Source organism: Acomys russatus, chromosome 2, assembly GCF_903995435.1.
Source record: "Acomys russatus chromosome 2, mAcoRus1.1, whole genome shotgun sequence".
Classification (NCBI taxonomy): domain Eukaryota; kingdom Metazoa; phylum Chordata; class Mammalia; order Rodentia; family Muridae; genus Acomys; species Acomys russatus.
Genome location: NC_067138.1, coordinates 34,139,459 through 34,150,183, shown reverse-complemented (window position 1 = coordinate 34,150,183; position 10,725 = coordinate 34,139,459). Strand labels below are relative to the sequence as shown.

Sequence of the window (10,725 nt, the reverse complement as noted above, 5' to 3'; positions counted from 1 at the left end):
TCCTAACTTCAACAAAGTTCTCTCTCTTTGGCTGGGTCCACACCCTTTATGCACTTACCCTTGGCAATTATCTTGCATCTCTGACATTTATAACATCTTGGTGTCTCCAGCACAGTGCAGACTTCATCTCCACGGCTTCACTCAATGGCCTTTATGGGTGCCCTTGCACATACTCCCTGTCACATGCTTGGCTTCAGTAGAGTTCCTTAACCTTACAGGAAGATTCCAAAATCCCTTTCCAGTATCTTTCTTGAGTCTAAATCCAGAAGCATGTGCCAAAATCTACCAAGTTCTTTCTTGGTCTGGAACCTGGCCCCTCATCCCTCCTAGAATCACATTTGCATCTGTTTTCCATTGTTGGTGGTTTCCTTTGATGCTTATATTTTCCTTTAGTTGTATTCACAAGTTGGAAGGATAACTGAGTATAGCCTTGTCTTGTGTTTGGGTGCTTGTGTGTGCACAACCATGAACGAGCACCCACGTGCATGCACACACACACACACACACACACACACACACACACACACACACGGGGGAGGGGGGAGGGAGGAAGGGAGGGAGGGAGAGAGAGAACAGTGCATTCAGTGTAACATAAAATGGTCAAGCTAAATTTCAGAAGTCAGTGCTCAGGGGAAGAACTGGAAGTATTTGAAGAACATATTACTGAAAGATGCTTAGGGGAATGGTTGAACATTCTAGAACTGATAGCCAAGGAGAATACAAAAATGTGGATGTGAACAAAGAAAACAAGAGCAAAAAAGAAAAGAGAAACAAATTACTTTTTAAAAATCTATAACTGTAGCTACCTTGTTTCAGAATCTGACATTTGCATCTCCAATTGTTGTATCTAAAACACATATCCTAAATAAATCATACAATCACCTCAATAGATGCAGGAAAAGATTTTTGGCAGAATCTAACATCATATAAAAGCTCAGAAGGAAATTGGAAAGAAATACTTCTCTGACAGGGGAACTCCATGATCTTGAAGGTGATTTATCCAGGACAAGGTTTAGCTATTGCTCAATGGATGTGCTGAGCTCTGCGATTTCCCCAAATGTGGGAAACTCATCTACAAAAACTGTGGCAGTGAGGGACTGCATTAGTACTCTCTCTTAAAAAAAAAAAAAAAAAAGAAAAGAAAAGAAAAGAAAAAAGAAATATGGAAAAGAAGGAACATTCTTAAAGTTGGGAAGATCACTTGGTGGGTAAGAATGCTTGACAGGACCTAGCACCCATGTACATAGCCAAGTATGACTGCATATGTACCTGTGACTACAGCATTGGAAAGCAGAGAAAAGTTGACAGCTGGGGCTTGCTGGTCACTAGCACAGAGGGAAAAAATGCTAAACTCCATGTTCAGTGAGAGAGCTTTCCTCAAGAGAAGAAGGCAGGCCGAGACTGATGGAGGAAGACATCTGATACCCTCCTCTGGCCTCCACACATGATGGCCTCCACACATGATGACCTCCACACATGAGCACACAAGCGTTAAGTCTGAAATCGCCGCTCAGAGACCACCACTCACACATGCAATTGGCAAGACTGTTTTTATTTCACAAAAGTAAGAATCCTGCATGTAGGGGTCAGCCACTTCAAAAAGTGGCAACCCTGGGTGGAGCTCGAAGGCTCCATGTAAATCCAGAAAGGGGAATTCCAGTAACCTTTAACCTGTTTGGAGGGCAACAAGGCAGTTACAGGGCCAGTCCCTGATTGGCTTGGGCCCAGGTGGCCACCAGGCCAGATTCCTGTGCCATGAACCACAGGAAGTCAAGCAGAAATAGCCAGTCCAGTCTTATGATAAGATTTCTCCACACTCTTGTGCTTATCTCCTAGCTGCCCTTTTCTCTGCTTGATTATTCCTCAGATTGGGACAGGGGTAGTCTATTCCTGGAACTGATAACTCCTGGGGGTCAGGTTTAGGTCAGGGCTGGCATCAAAATGGTGACCAAGCTCAAAATGGAATTTAAGAAATGAAAGATAATTCTCTTTTAAACAAGCACATGCTTCTACACACACAGGGGGGGGGGGCATTTATACTTAAATCCTTATTTTTAAGAAAGGTTATGCAAACTTTATAATAAACAAGAGAAAATGTTAACCATTTCCATTACAACCAGGAACAAAACAAGGGCATGCTCTTTCTTCTCTACTCTCATACAGTACAAAAAGTGGTGGCTAAAGTCATAGCATAAGACAAGAAAATAAAAGGGAAACAAATAGGAAAAGTAGAAGTCAAAATATCCTTATTTGTAGATGATGTGTTCCCTGTATAAGAAACCTTAAAGCCTCCATTAGAAAATGCTTAGAGCTATACATACTTTCAGCAAAGTGGCAAGATATAAAATTAACATACAAATAGGGCCATTCCTAAATACTAGTAACACGCGAAGGCTGAGGAAGAAACCAGAGGAAAAAACTTTATTCACAATTGCCTCAATAAATAAAATAAAAAATAAGCCTAACCAAGGCATGAAATGAAAACAATAAAATAACTAAAGACAAACACTGAAGAAGGCAACTACAGATGTAAAGACAACCATTATGTGGGGACTGGAACAATCAATATTGTGAAAGTGGTTTTCCATCCAAAGCAACCTACCGATTCAATGCAATCCCCACCAAAATTCAAAGTCTGTTCCTCACAGAAATAGAGGAAACAATCCTCAAAATTTGTTTTGAAGCACTAAAGATCTCAGATAGCCAAAGCAATTGTGAACCAAAAGAGTAATGGCAGCAGTGCCAGCGTACCCAATTTCATGTTAGCCTAGAAATCGTGTGTTTTATACCTCGGTTCCTGGTGAGATGTATACAAATGTCTCTTACCACAGATAGGGAACCAATGAAAGACAAAGTAACAATGCCACCACATCCAACTTGATGAGCCAGTGAGTTTACTGAAGCTACTTGCAAGAGTGTAGGCAACTCAAATGCAGATACATAACTGAAACACTCCCCTAGCATGAGGGACAATTCATAAAAGCTGGACTGCTGGAGCTCCTTGAACAACTTAAAGACAGCTCTCCTGGTCAGACAGTCTCCTCTCCTCAGCAGCTTTTAATGTTTACAAAACCTTGTGGGAGGAGCCTTGTGAACATGGTACATTTCAGGGACTTCCTGAGATTTGTAAGTCATTGACAGCCAGAGTCTTAAGGCGCCTCAGTTCAGAGATTTCTGGGTCCTAAGGAGCATCCCTGGAGGATGGAGTGTTTCAACTCTGAAAGAAATTGCAGCACAATACCATAGAAACAAACAGCAAGGCAGTGGTACAAAAACACAAAGTAGATGCTTGGAATAGAATAAATGATTCAGATATAAATTCAAGCAGCTACAGCTGCCTGGTGTGTATGTGTGTGTGTGTGTGTGTGTGTGTGTGTGTGTGTGTGTGTTTACAAAGATGCCAAGAATGCACATCAGAAAAAAGACAGCCTCTTTAGCAAATGATGCTAGAGAAACCAGATAGCCACATATAAAAGAAAATATATCTTTATCTCTGATCCTATATAAAAACCCATTTCCAATGTATCAAAAGTATTAATATAAAACTTGAAATTCTAAAGTTGTGAGAGGAAAAGGTGAGAGGACACTTCAAGACATAAGTCCAGGCAAGGGCTTTCTAACCAGAACCTCAGCTACTCAAGAAATAAGGCCATCAACAAATGGGGTCTTGAGAAATTAAATACCTTTTGTGCAATAAAGGAAACAGTGAAGAGACAGCCCATGAAAAAAGAAATTCTTGGCTACTGCATGTCTAACAAAAAATTAGCATCTAGAATATTGAAAGATCTGAAAAAAAACCTAAACAAACAAAACAACCCAATCAATAAACTGGCCAATAAAATAAAGATAATTCACACACACACACACACACACACACACACACACGAAATACACAAGGGTATTAAAATGTTTTAAAATGATCAAGCCCACTAATCATCAAAGAAATACAAATCAGAACTCCATTGAAATTCCCACTTACTCCAGGGAGAATGTCAGTCATTAAGAACCAATAACAACAAAGGCTGGCAAGGCTGGAACACCAAGGAGAGCTCATGTATTGCTGCTGGGAATATAAATTATCCCAGCCTTTATGGACAACACCTTTTAGCTTCCTTAGAAAACTAGAAATAACCCCCCTACATCAACCAGCTACACATTCCTAGACATTTCCATGGGGGACTCCAAAGCCTGTTGTGGAGATGCTTGCTCATCAGCGTTTATAGCAGCACCACTCGCGGTAACAAAGTAATATAACCAACACACGTGGACACAAACTGAGGAACAGAGAGGGAATATGGCTCACATGCAAGGGGATGTCTCTCTGCCATAAAGAAGAATGGATTTGTGTCATTTATAGGAAAGCAGAAGAAGTAAATTAAGTCAGTCTCTGAAAGATAAATACCATACGTCTACCCTCCGCTGTGGTTATCTACCTTTGTTTGTGGTTGTCAATAGATTTAATATAGTCACATTAAAAACACTGAATGAAAGTAGAAGTAGTAATGTCTAGAAGAAAGTGGGGCTAATGGGAGGTGAGCATAATGAAGTGGGGGGGGTGGCGCAGGAGGGGAAGCAGGCAGTGTGGATACACTCAACATACAATACATACCAGTAAAAAAATTTACATAAACATATGTGTACGTAAGCACCTCAAAACTCAGCTCCAGTTTTTCATCTTAACACAATATTAAATTTAGCAGATGGCTGGTTCCGCCAATTCAAGCTGAGAAACTGCAAATTGGAATGTTCTCACATCTGCTTGCTTCAGCCGTCATCATAATAGTAACATTTTAGACCACGGGTATGTAGGACTGAATCGTTTTCTGACACTATAAAAATAGAATGTAGCACAAGGCAAGAATAGCGGGCCTCCACACTTTGTGTAAAATTAAACCCTACTTTTAAAATCTGAGCAACTAATTTACATTTCTTTGCCTCTTGAATAGTTTTGTTGAATTTTCAGATTTGGAACAAACGATCAAACCTGTTGCATTTAGCCTGTAAATATATCTGTTTAAACTATTCACATCCATTTCTTTCCATCTTAGATAGCACTGTTTCACTTTCCCTTTAATTTGAGTCAGAAACAATTGTACTTCTAAAAAAAATCCTCCTTTAAAACATGATGTCTGTTCCTGAATCATTTGGGACTCTTTTTTTTTTTTTTTTTAAGATTTATCTATTTATTATTATGTATCCAGTGCTGAAGAGGGCATTAGATCACATTATAGATGGTTATGAGCCACTATGTGGGTGGTGGGAATTGAACTCAGGACCTCTGCAAGAGCAGCCAGCGCTCTTCTGAGGCATCTCTCCAGCCCCTCGTTTGGGGCTCTTAATTACAAATGTTTAAACAAAGAAGAGAGTTACATTGGCTCATATCTCTCAACTGGGGATGATAAAAAGTAGAGCCTGGTAATCTTTCTCAGCGTCCCTGCCTCCTGTTTATGTTTCTTTATGCAAGGGTTGCTCTGTCCCAGCAGCTGAGGGGGCTTCATCACACGACAGGACAACACGGCCCACTCCTCACCTCACACATCCTCAAGCTCTGCACCAGGGAAGGATGCAAACCCTGTCACAGATAAACTGCGACAAATCTCTGACGATGTCCCATTGGTAAAAGTGATGACCTCACAGAGTGAATGGTGGCTGGTCCCACAATCACATAGTTTAAGCAATGATTTGGAGGAAATAAAGATCTGTTAACAGAAAAAAAAAAGAGTTACATTTAATTATTAATAGAAAATGTAAACAGAAACATAGGTTGGTGGGGGAATGCAATCTTTAAATCAAATTGCACTTTCCTCCCTCAAGAGCTCTAAGTGCTGGGGAGATGGCTTAGTGAGTAAAATGCTTGCTGTACAGGCACGGGGACCTGAGTTAAGTCCCCAGAGTCCAGGTCAAAGGGCCAGGTATGGAGGTGTGTGCTTGTACTCTTACTGCTGGGGCCAGAGATAAGCAGATCCCCAGCTCCAGACAAACCTGCTCGGTAAGCTCCTTGGCTAGTTAGATACTATTTCAAAAGACACAGTTCCTGAAGAATGACACCTGAGGTGGGTCTTGGGCTTCTACATGCATGTTCACACAGGCATACAAACCCACACCTACACTTGCACACACATGGGCAAGCACATGCGAACTTCCTTTAATCACCACAGCACTTGTAGTGTCTTGTGTCTGCTGCTGAATGGCAAATGAAATGAAGAACTAATCACATTGTGTCCGGGCCTGTATAGCTATGCTTAGCTTTGTACCCAGAATGCAGCAGGTGACTAGGGAGTGTTAGTTGCGTTGAGCAGATAAACGGACATAAAAGTTATTTGCACACAGCAAGAAAAGCTTAGGTAACACTGACCTATTATCAGCCACGCTAGGCACCTCCCAAACACATACCCTGACTCTTTTATTATAACTGAAGATTTGTTTTAACTGAAAAATAGTGATTAGTGTGGAAAAACTTCTAGCGACCCAGCAAAGCTATGTACTTTTCATCATTCTTCAAGGATACAGGCCAAGGCCTCTATTCTCAAAGCCCTTTGGGTTTTAAATATACCCACGTGGTTATGTTCTTACAGATTAAATGCTCGTCACTTATGAGATAGTCTTTGGACCACATTCTTGGCATTGTCTCTTCCTGTGTACTGGGACCCAGACTAACCGATCCTGAACTATGCAAGGGGTGTTAATAGGTCAGGAAAGAATGAGTCATGACCTCAAGAAGTCTGGGTTGCCTGGCAAGTTTATGGAGCTCAGATGACTCTTTGTCGCAGAACACTCGCATTGGAAGTGATGGCATGAGAAAAAACAAAAATGTAGCTCTGAAGCTATTGGAAAGTTAATTAGGTTTCTTTGTTGTGGAAGTTGGCCTTGTGAACTGCAGTTCCCTGGAAGACCAGCACCTGTGTCAAAGATGATGCAGACAGATCAAGAGTAGCTTTCTGTTGGTGTGAAAAACACTAAAAGCAACTTGAAAAATCAGGAATTATTTGGCTTATATATATCCAGTTTATAGCCTACCATTGAGAGAAGTCAAGGCAGGAACTTAAGTAGAGCAGGAACCTGAAGGCAGGGACGGAAGCAGCGAGCATGAAAGAACACTGCTTACTTGAATTGCTTCTTGTAGAGAGACTATCTGTTGTCTGTGTGGAAACATCACTTGTCAATTTAAAAGAAAAGCTATGGCCTATAAGAAAGGATAGAATAGAAGGTGGGACACTCGCCAGGCAGAAAGTATTCTGGGATAGAGCCAGATGCGAGAGATTTGTCTGGCAAGATGTGAGGAGGACAGATGCATGGTACCCTAGCGGAAGTAAACCAGCCACATGGTAAAATGTAGGTTAGTATAATGGGTTATTTTAAGTTATGAGCTAGTCAAATAAGAGCCTAGATGCATGGCCTAGATACTTGTAAATATATTTTGAGTCTCATGAGTCCTTATTTTGGGAGCATGATTTTGGGAGGAAAAACCATTAAAACAGCAACAGCTCCTCATAACTTGCTTGGCCTGCTTCCTTATACAAGTCACAACTATCTGACTAGGAGTGGTACCACCCACAGTGGACTGTCCTTGGAATGTTAGCCACTAATCAAAGCGAAGTGTCATAGACCTGCCTTGATGCCAATACAATGAAGGAATTCTCTCATTAGGGTGACTCCAGTTTGTGTTATGATGACAAGAAACTAAGCAGCATATCTGGACTATCTTTCATCTTTTTGATCCTTTTTTAAAATTGTGTGTGTGTGTGTGCGTGTGTGTGTGTGTGCGTGCGCGCGCGCGCGCAGGTTAGAGGACAACTTGTGGACAAACACTCTAACTTGCAGAGCATCTGGTCCATGAAATACCCACATCTCTATAGTAGCATCCCTTTGACTGTCTGGCAAAACCTTTGGTATAAATTAACTTAGCAGACCACTAACTTCCATCAAATGAAAAGATACGAATGCCATCAGATATCTGAGACCCTCAGCAGAGACCCCCATCCTCCAGCCACTCCACCACCATTTGGCTGAATGCTGCCTATCTGATGTCTTCACCAGAGTTTTGGCAAATGTCTTGACTTCTGACCGTCTCTTGTCCTGGGACTATAAAAATTCACCAAGGACAGAGCAGCTTGTACCTGTGTTCCTGGACCATGCTCACTCATCGTTGGCTCAGAAACAGCAATCTTTAATTCACTTTGGAGCCCAAGTTTGGTTTTGGTTTTGTGTCAATGACATCTTCTTTATCTTTAAAATACAAAAGGGTTGCAAAACTGGGGCAATTCAGGAGGACTTACTTAGAAAATGGTAGAGGAGACCAAGCTGGGTTTGGGCTGCAAGAAGCCACTTGGTGAGAATGAATCCTGGGGCTGAATGTGAGAAGGTTTGGGGTCAGAGAAGAGACCGCAGAAGAGGCAATTCAAGAAAAGGACATTTGTATTAGGGCTTCTCTGCTACAAGGTAGACTTTCTGTTACAAGGCAAAGATTTTAAACGCTTTAACATTATTCTCGGTGACCACACTTCCAGCTCCTTCAATCCAATACAAGGTAAATGGACTGCCCCCAGCTGGCTCACTAAGCAATCTCAGGTGCATTTTGTGTAAGAACTGAACTAGCACAGTTTCTTACTGGTTTATATTATTAAATTGTTCTTGAAATTTGCATTTTCTAAACTTTGCCAAAAAAAAAAAAAAGATTTGTATGTTAGATATAGGTAAAATGAAGGCAGTTTGAAGAATTAAAAACTTACTAACATCCTGTTGTTCTGTTCTTTTGTTGACTTCAAACCTACAAAGAGTTGAATAAAGTAACCAGACTCAGTTATCTCCCCTTTCCAGTCTCTCTCTCTCTCTCTCATATAATAACTGTTATGTATAAAGAACTAAGGAATTAAGGTTGTTTTAGAATAAAGATCAAGGTTATAAATCATTTTCCATGCTTTATTACATGGAAAAAAGGTTAGGAGGAAAAATACATGCCATGTCCCCTCTGCCAAGTGCTGCCCGTTTTGTTCACTATGTAAAGCATACCAGGAGGCTGGAGTTGGAGCACACCTGTGGGCCTGTTCTGTCTGCTGGATCTGTGGGTGACATTCTGCTCACAGCTCTCTGAATGGTCCTGTTTCCTGTGGCAGTTGCTCCTGTTACTAGCCCTACCCCAACTCCCACACTCTCAGAACCAGCCTTATTGTTCCCTCCAGAGGAAACAGCGTTGGCTTGTTGTGGCCTCCTCACTTCATGTCTGGGCCCACATTCTGGTGGGATGTTCCTCCAAGCTTATAGGTTCTAATGCGGCCGACCACCACATCCATGGGGCCAATAGCTACAGATTCAAACAACCACAGCTGAGAACATCTCTTTGCCTGTTGGTTGGGTTTTTTTGTCTGTTTGTTTGTTTTATTTAACTTTTTATGTCTTCTTTGTGAATTTCACAACATGCACTTCAATTCCTCTCATCTCCCTGTCTCTTCATACCTGCCATTTCCCCTTGCAACTTCCCTCACAAAAGAAAAAAAAAAAACTCGTTGTAAAAACTGTAGTGTATTACAGTGTGTCCCACAGTATACCCTTTTGTCCACACTTCTTTGCTTATAAATGTTCATTTCAATGAGTGGTCTGATTTGAGGCCTCTGGCTGCTGCTACACTACTAATACTGGGTCTTCATTGGGACTCCTCTCTGATATCCTGTGCCCTCTGTCATGGAGATCCTGAACTTTGAATCTGTAGGACCATCCCATTCACATGCTCTAGCAGTTCATTGATGGTGTAGAAGTTGGCGTGGGCCAACTCAAAGTCCTGGATCTGGGCTTGGGTGGTAGCTAGGTTACTCAGCCAGCCAGGTCTCCGGCGTCTGTACCACCAGAGAGAGCTCTCCAGCACTGTGCCAGCTGGCTCATCCAATGTTTAGCCAGCAAGGAGCAGAGCCAGCTCTCAGCTGTCATGGCCCTGGGCAAGATTCCCTACACCCCCATAACCTGAGCCAGATCTACTGTGCTGCCCAGGTAAGGTGTGTGGTCCAGTCTCCCGAGTGCTGCAGCCAGTGAGGGGCAGGGACAGCTCTCCCACTCTCATGATGCCTTTAGTGGTGAGGTGGTGGGATGGCATCTCTTCTTTGCCCATGCCACCTTACAGCAGATGTGCGGTGGGGCTAGCTCTCCCATACTCTCACCCTTGAAGCAGCTCACTGATATCCCTGCCACCAGGGTCAGCTCTACTGTACTTCCTGGTCAAGGTGCAGGGGCCAACTCTCACACATATTGCAGTTGGTGAGGGGCAGGGATAGCTCTCCTACTCTCCTGGCTTTGAGGCCAGCTCTCCCACAATGCCTAGGCAAGGGGTGGGGCCAGATCTTCACAGCCCTCAGACATTAGCATGACTCCGGAGGGCAGTGCAGACCAGGGACATCTGCCGGGCCCTTGGTGGTAACAGACCCCTGCATGGGCCAGGACCTCACCATGTTCTTAGACGGCATTCACATCAAGCTGTTCCTTACTACTCCCAAGTCTCCGGTTTTGCCTCTCTTCATTGTGCACACACCCTTCTGCTTATTTCTCTTCCATTTCTCCACCACTTACTTGCTCATCTTAGTGGTGCCTAGGGCCTTTGGGTATCTGGGGCTGTCTCAGGAATGGTCTTAGAAGTGCTATGCCCTGTCCATACCATGTGGCACTGGCCAGGAGTTTTTTGGTTTTTTTGTTTTGTTTTGTTTTGGTCATGGTCTGCCTGCCTGGACCTGAATGACACTG

At 42.6% G+C, this 10,725-nt stretch overlaps 1 non-coding gene across 1 annotated transcript; it reads left to right on the top strand.

Moving 5' to 3' along the window:
- Nucleotides 1-955: 955 nt before the first annotated feature.
- LOC127207736 (U1 spliceosomal RNA) lies at nt 956-1,118 on the top strand. The gene has a single exon (XR_007832962.1). It is a non-coding gene; the product is annotated as a U1 spliceosomal RNA (small nuclear RNA).
- Nucleotides 1,119-10,725: the final 9,607 nt, after the last annotated feature.